This window comes from Amblyomma maculatum, chromosome 1 (genome assembly GCF_055883805.1).
Source record: "Amblyomma maculatum isolate TAMU_Amacu chromosome 1, ASM5588380v1, whole genome shotgun sequence".
NCBI lineage: Eukaryota > Metazoa > Arthropoda > Arachnida > Ixodida > Ixodidae > Amblyomma > Amblyomma maculatum.
Genome location: NC_139344.1, coordinates 432,620,212 through 432,624,755, shown reverse-complemented (window position 1 = coordinate 432,624,755; position 4,544 = coordinate 432,620,212). Strand labels below are relative to the sequence as shown.

The 4,544-nt window shown below is 46.1% G+C and overlaps 1 pseudogene; it reads left to right on the top strand.

Moving 5' to 3' along the window:
* On the top strand, positions 1 to 1,024 carry LOC146209410 (uncharacterized; annotated as a pseudogene).
* The last annotated feature ends 3,520 nt before the right edge of the window (positions 1,025 to 4,544 follow it).

Sequence of the window (4,544 nt, the reverse complement as noted above, 5' to 3'; positions counted from 1 at the left end):
ATTATGCTTGTTCTTCACTGCGACATCAATGGAAGGCCTTACAGGATAGAATATTTCTACCAACCGATGAAAGATGCCAGTGTCATCGAACAGGTAAGGGGTATCGGCGCATACCAGATGTCTCATGTCTGGTTAGTCCACTTTTGAATCGAAGAGGCAAAGAAAAAGTTACTTGGCTTAGGGCACATCCTTGTTAAAGGAAAAACGTGCGTGCTTTTTGACCCCGAAAGGCAAGAAGTAAGGCTTAAAGTGCACTGGTGCGCGTTCAACGTCAGCAACAATACGTTGAAACGCGCGTTTGCCGTATACGGCGAAGTGAAAGAAGTATCTGGCGACAAATGGAAGACCGGCGGTTTTCAAAACGCTGACTCGACCACCTGAGTTGTTCGGCTGATATTTCGTGAAGGTGACAGCTTGGATCGCATACCACATCAGATGCGTATCGGGAACGCAACCGTTTTAGTCGTCGTCCCAGGGCGGGCGCCGATATGCCTGCGCTGCCACAAGACTGGCCACATCCGGCGTGACTGCAGTGTACCCAAATGCAATGAGTGCCACGCTTTTGGGCACGGAGGCGGAATGCACGAGATCGTATGCCCTAGCTGCTGGAAGAGGAGCGTTCGGCGGTAACAGCGATATGCACATGGATGAGGATGAAGCGGAGAAGGCAGCCTCTAACGCAACGGTTGATGAACAAACGGACGCAGTGAAGAGCAATGGAGAGGGATGCGCTGAAGAAGATACTCCTGCATCAAAGCTTGGTCCCCCAGAGTCGGATACCACGAGCAGTACTACTGTTTCGCCGCAAGTTTCCCTGAACTCCACTGGAAAAGACAGTGTGACAGCTGTGGACTTTGATTCTGCGACGGCTAAACGACGTCATGATGAGGTGACTAGAGAGAGCCAGAAGCAGCGACTGCGGCGTCTAGAACGTCAGTGGTACGTCGCCGATGAGAAGAACCGGCGCGTCGCGAGAGGGATACGATCGTCGTCGCTTCCTCGCGGCGACAACTTCGAATCCTAAACCATGGCGGGACGGCACTACATGGCGCGGCGCTGTGCGCGCAAAGGTAAGCGCCATACTGGCGTCCTGGTCTTGCTGAGCGATGGCGTCGTTTGAATGGAGCATTCTAGTAGCAACGCTCAATATCAGGGGTCTGTCCTCCACAAGGAGGCAAACCCAACTTTTATCGACTAGTTACAGAGCAGGAACTAGATATTGTAGCGGTGCAGGAGACCAAAATTGAGTAAAGACCAGACCGACAGTATGGTGCGCCCTTTCAGCAGTCGATATGATGTTTGCGTGCATCATGCGGTAGGGACTTCGGCAGGTTGCATGCTTTTGATTCGCCAATCATTGGGTGCGGTTGTAGAAAGCGTTGTGACCACTGATAGCGGTCGTTGGATTATCTGTGACATCACATTAACTGGTTTGAAGTGGCGCATTATCTGTATTTACGCGCACACTAATTCAGATGAGAGGCGAAAACGTTTTGAGAATATCGGCTATTACTGTGACACAGAACGTATGGTAGTTTTAATTGGTAATTTCAACTTCGTATGCACGGCCCGAGACAAGACTAGTACTAAGCCTTTCCGAGATGCGAGTACTGCCTATCTGAGTGACATAACTGAGCAATGCCATCTTGATGATGTGGGCGATTGCATCGGAAACGCTACTGGAGCGCTTTTCCCTCATTTCCAGGGAAGAATCCACGCACGTTTGGATAGGGCATACGTATCTGCCGAACTAATACCACACTGCTGTGAATACCGCGTACAACCAGTGCCGTTAAGTGACCACTGTCTTGTTGTATTTGGGATTGGAAAAAGAAATGGAAAACGAAACAAATTTGTATGGAAAAATTAGAAACTTAATGAGAGGCTTCTGAAAGACGATAGTTTTGTGCGACAAGTAGTGTCAGCTTTAAATGAGATGCAGTTTGCCAGTAATGAATCTCAAGGGGAAAAATGGGAAAGATTTAAACAAGAAATAAAGATGAATGCGATTGAACGATCGTATGCTATAAAACAGCAAGAAAAGGTAAAAGAAAAGGCGCTTAGAAACGACATAACGTTTCTACTGACGCATGAGTGCAAGCAGCCGGGCTTGTGCATGGAAGAAATCCGCTCCGTCAAGCAGAACTTGGAGGCAATAGATACGGAGAGGTATCAAGGTGCGATGGTGCGATGGTGAGGGCGAGGGCACAGCTCCCGTTAGCGGGCGAAATGCCCACGAAACATGCTCTTTGATTAGAAAAGAAGCACGCCAGCAAGAGTCACATATCAAAAATAGAATGGAAAGGTGTACTCTATTCAGATAAATCGAATATAGAGAGGGCCTTTTATGAATACTTTAGCGGACGTTTTGGTCACACAGAAGGTAAAAGCGAACAATTCAAGCCCAGTTTCCTTTTTCTTATGCCAGGACTGGATGACAAAACAAAAAAAAAAAACGTTTAGAGCTGCCAATCTCCGAAGGAGAAGTAAATAAAGCCATAGAAGACCTCAACCCTGGAAAATCTCCAGGACCAGACGGGCTTGCAGCCACCCTTTATAAAGAATTCAAAGACGATTTCGCCCCAGTTTTGACTACATTATTTAATGAGGTCTATGACAAAGATATGCTTCCCCCGTCTTTTCTAATAGCCCATACAATTTCAATACCAAAAAAAGTTGACGAACCCAAGCTTCAACAATTTACCGCTTACAGACCAATATCCTTGACGAACACAAATTATAAGATCTTCATGAAAATTCCTGCTAAAAGGCTTCAAACTGTAATGGAAGAATTAGTAGGACCGCATCAGACCTGCGGAATTAAAGGCCGAACCATATATACTAATATCCTCAAGGCACGGTCTGTGCTGGAGTGTTGCGACGCCTTGCATGAAAGTGTTGCCATGCTCCAGCTTGACCTAGAGAAAGCTTTCGACAAGGTGCCGCATGACGTCTTGTTATCAATTTTAGAGCATGCAAATGTGGGCTCAGTTATTTGCAAAGGAGTCGCAATGGCGTACAGAGGGTGCACGACACGCCTGATAGTAAATAAGAAGGTGGTTGAGCGCATCCAAGTGCAAAGCTCTGTGCGTCAAGGCTACTCCCTGTCGCCATTGCTTTTCTGCTTGTATATTGAACCATTTTGTCTGAGAATTATCGAGAGCAGCAGTATCCGAGGCTTTTGGTTGCATGCAGCAGAGGTCCGCATACTTGCGTATGCTGATGATATTGCCGTCTTCTGTACCGACTACGAAAGCATTCGCAGTGTTGTCATATTGGTGAAGGACTTTTGTTCTGTTAGCGGTAGTGCGGTGAAATGGAATGAGTGTCTGGGTTTCTGGCATGGAGAGTGGCACACAACCCCTGCGAATTTTGTGAAAATGCCTTGGGTAACAACCCCAGTGAAGTATTTAGAAGTGCCACTGGAAAACTACCGATACAGCGAGTCATATTGGAACCAGCAGGTTTTAGAAGTGCGTGAGAAGGCCGACAGACTAAAAGGATTCGGTTGGTCTATGTTTGCACGTGCTACGATTTGTAATTTATTTCTTGTTACCAATATATGGTACGTGCTACAAGTACTGCATTGTTCTCGTGTGAATGTGCAGAGATTTCACCATGTGTTCGCCATGTTTGTGTGGGGAAGTACTTGGGTGCGCACCCGCCGAACCAGCTGGTTTCATCGCGTCCGCTCGGAAGGAGTTGGTTTGGCGCACTTGTATTTGCGCCAAGTGGTTAACCGTTTTATGTTCTTTCGTGATACAAAGGACCCATTTTTACGAACTGTGTGTCAGGTTAGATTGAACAGAGTGCTACTAAATTTTGTTAAGTTCGGCGAGCATGCAAGGGAGGATTTTCGGAATCCTTAAAGAAGTGTACATGTCATGTCGTGAATTGCAAGCCCGTTTTTCGTTTGAATATTTATCAACTGTGACGCGAAAGAAACTTTACAAGGACTTGTGCGATGTCTTTCTCCCGATTCCATTGTACAGATCGTTGTACTGTGCAGGCCCATGGAAGTCAGTCCTTAAACGAGTGAAAAATATGGCTGTACCAGGGGAAACAAAAACTTTCTTTTTCAAACTCCATAGCAATACACTAGAAGTTAAGGCTTGTTTATAAATGAAAGGATTTTTTGTACCTTGGGGAAATCACTGCTTCATATGCCGCAAACCGGAAACTATCGAACACGTTTTTTTAGACTGTTGGGAAGCCTTTTTCTTCTAGGACATTCTACAACGAACAATTAAAAAAGACCTATCCGTGGAGGCTTTCAGAATTCGATTTTTACCTATTGAAGATGATGGGCTACCACTGGACATGATCATGTTTTTGGGCCTGCACAGTATCTGGCGATCCAGAAGGTCCTTCAGGCATGCAGACGTTGATGCGAGGAAAATACGGCAGTATTTTCTCGAAGCCGTTGCGAGTGTTATTGAAGTTTAAGACACAAGATGAAGTGCCTGAGTGGCTTCCGAGAATGAAAGTGTTGCTGCAAATGACTGATTTGTAATGGATCACGCAGCCCAAATCACGTGGTTTTA